At 41.2% G+C, this 7,469-nt stretch overlaps 1 protein-coding gene across 4 annotated transcripts in view; it reads right to left on the bottom strand.

Annotated features, from left to right (window-relative positions):
• The window catches only part of MYRF (myelin regulatory factor), a 123,389-nt gene that overhangs the window by 39,263 nt on the left and 76,657 nt on the right, over positions 1-7,469 (bottom strand). The gene's annotated exons all lie outside the window — the stretch shown is intronic.

The following is a 7,469-nucleotide window of genomic DNA, read 5'->3' as shown; positions in this document are numbered from 1 at the left end:
GAAGAGTATTATTATTATTATTATTATTATTATTATTATTATTATTATTATTATTATTATTATTATTATTATTAACCTTTATTTATAAAGCGCTGTAAATTTACACAGTGCTGTACATACAATCTTTATAATTAGACAGTTCCCTGCCCTCAGGCTTACAATCTAAAAAGACATGATAAAAAAGGAGAAGGGAGTGGTGCTGGGGAAGGGGATGAGGGCCAGCAGTTCTATTCTACCTCCGAGGTCTGGACCAAGGGAGATGGACTGGAGGGAGGGCTTGGCTTCTTAGTGGATGGTTAATCTTCTACCAGGGAGGCCTGATGGAGCTAGCCTGCTTCTCTAGTAGGATAATACATATAAATACATAGCAATACAGGAAATGATTCAAAAAACAGACAACAAAAGAACATCAAATAGCAAGTGACAATTATGCAATGCCTGGGAACACTTCTCTGAACAGGATGGTCTTCAATATAACATACTGAATATAACATATATGTCATATAACATATATTTCAATATAATATAACATCAGTACAATATAACATATATGTCATCACTGTTATTTACTTATGGACACTTGCTCCCAGAATCACAAATAGCACAAGCTACTTCTGCCTTCAAAGAATACAACATTCTTCTGGAAACTATGTACATTAGAAAGCTAGTCATGTATTTCTTTTTCTCCTAACACAATTTGTCAGCTGGACATAAGGTATCACTGGTGAACACTCTGTGAATTACACATCATCCCATTCAATCCCATTCTGGGATTGTTTAAATCCCAATGTTGATGAGATAATCACCAGTGCGGGGGGAGGGTGGGAGGGCAGAGTATCACCCACATAAGTGTAGGTGAGTATGTTACACACTAAACATGTAACCTATTTTTTACACATTCAACAGTATTTTGACATTTCAAACAAACTCTGAGCAGCATACATTGCAATTCCCTACCATGTTGTTCTTACAAGTGTTGAAAAAATGGTTTGTGTTTAGATGATCCAGTAAGATAAGTTATGAACAAATTTATTTCTTCAGGTGAGTGAGGGAACAAACCAGGAGAGCCACTATTCAATATAGGATTCAATTGGTTTTATATCCTTGGCTTATTTGGAAGCCATTGTTTCCCCAGTTTGGTCACAAGGAGAAGCCACAGTTAAAGATAGCTTCCTGATTGTTTCCCAACTTGGGTGAAGGGATGAACAATATGTACCAACCTCATCAGTATTTCAGCCCATTAGGTGAAGGTTTGATTAACTCCATGCAGCCAACAGCAGCCAGTGATTCACATGACTGAATAGAGATGTAAACCTGGATCTTCATGGTTCATCTAACACTCTTTCACTTCACTGGATGCAAAGGGATCTTGTATAGGGTTGCCATAACCCAGCTGCAACCGGGTTTTTCCCGGTTTTGGCGGCACTTGCCCGGTCCCGGCACGGGTGCCGTCAAAAACTGGGAAAAGCTCGGTTGCAGCGGGGTTGCTAGGCAACTCTCTGGCCGCGCGGAGGGAGGTGGCGCCTCTTGGGCGCAGCCACGCCAACCTCCCCGCCTCCCTGCAGCCTCCTTGCCTCATTCCTGGTCCCTGCGGGGGCCAGGAACGAAGTGAAGCCCCAGCAATGGCCGGCGGTCTCCTCACCTCCTTCCTGGTCCCTGCGGGGGCCAGGAATGAGGCGAAGCCCTGGTGATGGCCGGCGGTCTCCTCGCCTCCTTCCTGGTCCCTGCGGGGGCCAGGAACGAGGCGAGGCCCCGATCCTGGCCTCTGATCGCTGCGAGGCCTGGGGCCCAGGCAGGGAGGGAAAGCCTCCTTAAGTGGAGGCTTCCCCTCGCCACTTGGCCTCCGCTCCCTGCCACGATCGTGAGGGGAAATGTAGGACAAAATTTTAAAATGTAGGATGCATTTTTGTGTCCTACATTTGAAAATTTTGTCCTACATTTTTCCCGGTTTGGAGGTCCGGCAGTATGGCAACTCTAATCTTGTGACACTTTTGAGACTAACTGAAAGAAAGAACTTGGTAGCTTCAGAGACCTGGATTTATTTCCTCAGATGTATGGGGTGGAATGGAGGGTCCAGAGACAGATCTTCCAGACTAACACGGCTATGTCTTTGCATTCTAATACACTGAGTGTGAGGGGGGAAGGGGATTTCAGATTTTACATCTGGGATTGATCCAGGGTAGCCAAGTGATAACAGGACAGGGTTCCTGTGCCTTTAATAATTATACAGAAGAGGAAATTTCAGCCGTTGACACATGTTACAGTAGCTTCTCTTGCTGATATTTTCTCTTTTGCACAACCACTAAAGCTACAGGAACTGTATCATGCTTTTCAGTTGGCAACCCTGGGATGAAGTAAAAATGAAAGCATGAACAAAGGTGAGAGCCAAGCCCAATTTGCCATTTTATCGTTTAGAGAAAGCAAGAAAACAAATGTATATCATCAAGAATGCTATGAAACCATTAGCAGTGATTTGAAAGAAATGTTTTTTCCTGAAGATGTCATAGTGACACAGAATGTCACAATGAGTCATATACTACCCTCCCACTAATTATACTGCCATTGAATTAAGTGATCAGGTTTTTCTTCTAGGTCAGTCCTGGGACTGTCTGGCCTCCCACCTCAGATGGACATAGTTTTGAAATGCATCACTTAAGCTACTTTCTCCTAAAATTCAGCATGTCATAGTGGCACATACAAAGCTACATTCATACGAGACTGCCATACTTCTGGTTTTAAAACAAGTTTACTTCTTACGACTTACAACTATTTCCCCCTCCCATCACCTTTCTGATATTAGCACATCCCAAGTGTATGTACTTAGGATGCAAAGCAGCAGCAGCTCCAAATACCAAGGGGAGAGGGAACCTATGTAGCAGCTGGGGAGGTTTAATCTCTGTCTCCTTAATGGGCTAGTTGTCATGGAAACAATGAAAATATGTGGCTTTCCCTAATGTTCCCCCTTCCCCAACCCCTGGCTCCTGAGATGCCTGGCCTGCTCTGTGGGGAAGGCCTCTCTGAAAGAGGTTTCCTCATAGACTGACATATGCATATAAACAGCAGCCTGAAGGGTTGTAGTGCAAGTAGTATCAAGTCATGATAGCAAAGTTAAATGCTGACAAATACCATGGTCCTGGTGGAATTATATTCTGTGCATCTGTCTGAGAAATCTACACTTAAGAACTGTTTTTTCATATCTGAAAATAAAATGTTCATTGTTTCCATTCTAGGTCACTTCTTAACTGACCCTAGTATAGGAAGATGGCACCTGAAATGACTGAAAGTCAGTCAGAGAAAACTCTGAAGGCCTGCATCCTTTAGTATAAAATCTCACCCATAACTGCATGCTTGTAACTGCCACTAATGTTTTCCAGTTCACACAGACTTTTGTTTGCAGTAGGTTTCTCTGGATCTGTTGTACCTCCACATTAAAATTAGGAGTGAATAAACACATAGTGTGTGTCAGTATCTTTACTGGCTTAAGCCATACAAAAATCAAAAGGGAAGGACTGATGTAAAGACTTTATCAGATTGGTATTGACAGAATAATGGGGAAATAATGGTCTCAAAAAGTGCATCGGCCACCCTTGTGTATGTTGATGATCATCCTTAAGGCATGCGAGCAGAAACTGGATAAATTCTGTGTGCTGTCAACACTCAGGTTGAGTGATCCTAGCAAGCTCTGTAAAGAGCCATTTAGATCTTCCTCATAGCAACAGGGGGACCCTGAACTGCCAGAGATGTGCCCTGAACAAAAACCAGATGGTAGACACAGAACAAGCTACCTTAGCCAGAAAGTATGAGAGGAATTTCTCTCCCCCTCTCACCCCTTTTCTTCACATTTTTGGTGATTCATTTTGCTGTTCCTTCCTTCTTACAGAACTCTGACAATCTACATTATCTGAAAACCCAATTCTTCCTATTCTATTACCCAGAAAGCAGAATACACCCTTTCTTTTTCAGCATCATGCCTCTTCCTCTTTCTTCAGGCCCAGCACGAGGGGCTATGGACCACAGAATAGTCACTCATCAGTAAAATTTAATAGACAAAAAACCTGCAAGGGGCAAAAGAAGTCAAAGCAAACAGTAACAACTCAAATAACTTCTGTTTAATGTTCATTCAGGATAATAGCTGCTAAACATGTGCCTAGAAACAGAAGGGGGCACCCCACTCTCTGTCTTCTAGGAGGCATGGGAATGCCTTCACCCAGAGGAAAACTAACTATTCATGCCCTCAACTCACCATAGCTCTCAACAGAACTTTTCTGACATCCATCTGTTTGGAATGCAAACCAAAATTCCACTTTAGAAAAATAGCAAGCAGTCCAAACTAGGGGACCAAAATGCTTCCTCAGGAAAGTTCCAATCTGAAACAGTATTGGACTGAACCTAGTACACACCAGTCCTTAGGCCCAATTATGAGGAAGGTAGGTGCTGTCCTTGCAACAACCAATGAATCAATTTGCTGTTAGCCCTCCTTTCAGTCCATCAAGCTTCTAGCTGTAGCCAAAGCTGAATCATTTGTTCTGAATTCACTGGACAGCAAATTCTACATTACAAGTTCAGCACATGGAAGAGGAGGCATTTTTCCCCTTAAAAATGAAAGACAAACGTGGGAAACCATAATTCTGAGCAGTGAAGGGAGGGAGGGAGGGAAGAGGTATACCTCCTTTCTTGCCAGTCATTTATCTAAAATCTTATTTATATCCTGCCTTTCTCCTGGTATAGGGACTCCTTACCCACTACCACTTGAAGAATTCAAGATGGATAATTATCCTTTCAAATACAACTCTAGTCAAATCCTGCAATTTCTGTGTATATATCTGTTTACACATGGAAATCAGCTAGTAGGGAAAGGGTTAAGCCCCATGCCACTGTGTCTTACAGGGGATTTTTTAGCCACTTCAGATAGTTTGAAGCTAAAAAAAAATCACTCTAATTTTAAAGGACTCTGGGGACTTCAAGGACAACACTTTGGAGCCACATGCATTGGGACCACACTTTGGGGCCACATGAATTAGAGATAATAAAAGACCCTCTGATTAAACTATGGTATAAAAGACAAAAGGAATGAATTGCTGGAATACTGATGAGACTAGCTCACTTCCATTTTTCAACTAACATGGCATCAGTTATGTTAACTAATAAAAATGCAACAAATCTAACCAAATCATAAATACTTCACTGCTCATTTCTTCCTTTCACCTTAAAATTATCATCAGCCAATAGATGAATTCAGCCAGTAATACCTCAAATGAAAACCTCTCTAAAGGAAGACAAATGACACTTCGACACCATCAAGAGAGAACCTAAACCCTAGACAGGAGCAGAGAATGCACTCTTAAGATGGGATGGCCACACATCTCTAATGTGGCTATTCTCCTGTGTGTCCTAGCTGCAAAGCTGGGTGAAGAATAGGGGGTGCTAATGGTTGTACGATCTTGCTTCCAAATTGTTTGAGGCTCAGCTACCAGTGCTGGGGTATCCTGGGGGGGAGGGGGATATTGGACTTTGCAAGTCAGGCTCACTGTAAAATCCATGTTCTTTTCTATCAGGACAACAATATGAACAAATACTATCTACAGAAGCAAGGCACAGGTACAAGTGCCTGAAAACGAACATATTTCTGTTTAGCTGTAAGCTACCCAAACCAGCTGCTTTTCTTCAAGCTATAAACAAACAGGGTGGGAGAACCCAGAAGGATTTATAGGAGTATAGTCAAACAGAAGCATGAGCCCTGTTCCACTAAAGTAATTAGGCAGCTGCCTTGTTCCAGTCTACAGTTTTAGTGTTGGGAATAATACTCTAATTCTCAGATGGGGAGCTGTAGCCTTCCAGATGGTTTTGATTTCAACTCCCACCAGTGCTAGTTACCCTAGCCAATGATGATTATGGGAGTTGTAATCCAAAAAACATATGGGGGGGGGATGAAATTTCTCCACTTCAGAAAGTTCAGTATACTCTGACTACATGATTATGGAAGAACTACAGTTAGCTGTCCACAGATTCTTTATCCACAAATTCAACCATTCAGAGTTTTAAAATATTCGTCTGTGTGTGTATTCCAAAAAGCAAACCTTGACTTTTCCATTTTATACTGTATAAGGGATTCCATTTTACTGTGCCACTGTAATAGTGGGACTTGAGCACCCATAGAGCTTGGTATCCACAGGGGGTGGGGTCTTGGAAGCAAATCCCACTGGATACCAAGGGTCCACTGTATATTATTAATAAATTAAGTTAGGGACACTAATCCATCAAAACAACATGTGAGACCAGCATGTCCTCCATCTTAATGCAGTCCTTTCATAACAGGACATGCAGCTGATCACACCACCTCCACAAACACTGTACTAGTAACATGTATCATTTAGTCACACCAACTTTCAAATCATTAGGTCTATTAAAATTTCCACCCTCCCACACAAGGAACACAGGTTTTTTTTCAAATGAAAACCCATGCATTTTTACAAAAGAAGTACTAATACTCTAAATATATATTAGGACAGAACACAGCACAATTCAAGAGTAGGTTGGAAAGAAATGAGTTCAGTAGTGGTGTGAAAAAAAGGGAGTACAAGGGAGTACAACAGTAGCAGATTGGAACAGGAGACAAAGGCAACAAGTTAGTGATCCTCAGCAACTCAGTGATCCATGCTCTTGTCTTTCAGAGATAACATTACACACTCAAGTCGCTTTAAAAGATAAGGAAATGTCTAAGCTTATGACAACAAACAGCATCACAATTTCCACAGATAGTGAGACATTTCACAAAATATATTCAATTTTTTTTTTAAAAAGCTCTGATTCTGGAAGAGGTTCTGTGACAAGGCAAATTCTGCTTCCTTGGAACAACAACAACAGTTTTTAGCCAACCCTTCCATTTAAGAGTTTGGGAGGATAATAATCTACATATGGGTTGTGTATCCCTTATCCAGAATTCAAAAAAAAAAAGAAAAAAAAAGAAATATTCCAAAATCCCCAATTGTCCATATGGGCTGCTGAGACAGCATCACCTTTGTTTTCTGATGGTTTGGTGTGCTCAGACTGTTTTGAGTACAAAATTATTAAAAATATAATGTGTAAAATTACCTTCAGGCTAAGTGTATAAGTATATGAAACATAAATGAATGTCATTTTTAGACTTGGGTTCCATCTCAAAGATATCTCATTATGTATATGCAAATATACCAAAATCCCCCCCCCCCCCAATCCATTTCGAATAAGGGAGAGTCAACCTGGAATACAATTGCTGTGACATAGTAAAAGCATTTGCCCCAGGAATTGTTTGCCCAAAAAACCCCTTGGTAATTTACATTAACACTGTTTTTAATATGAATTCTGAGAAACTTTATTGAGGGGACAAGCATGTTGTATTCAGGAACTGATATTGCAATTCTTAAAAATTTATCCTGCATTCATTTCAGCTGTCATCTGTAGAACAGTAAGTTGCTGCCTGTAAGTGTGTG

The sequence above is a fragment of the Sceloporus undulatus genome, chromosome 1, assembly GCF_019175285.1.
Source record: "Sceloporus undulatus isolate JIND9_A2432 ecotype Alabama chromosome 1, SceUnd_v1.1, whole genome shotgun sequence".
In the NCBI taxonomy this organism is placed as follows: Eukaryota; Metazoa; Chordata; class Lepidosauria; order Squamata; family Phrynosomatidae; genus Sceloporus; species Sceloporus undulatus.
The sequence above is the reverse complement of the archived record's forward strand: the minus strand, read 5'-3'. Positions and strand labels throughout refer to the sequence as shown.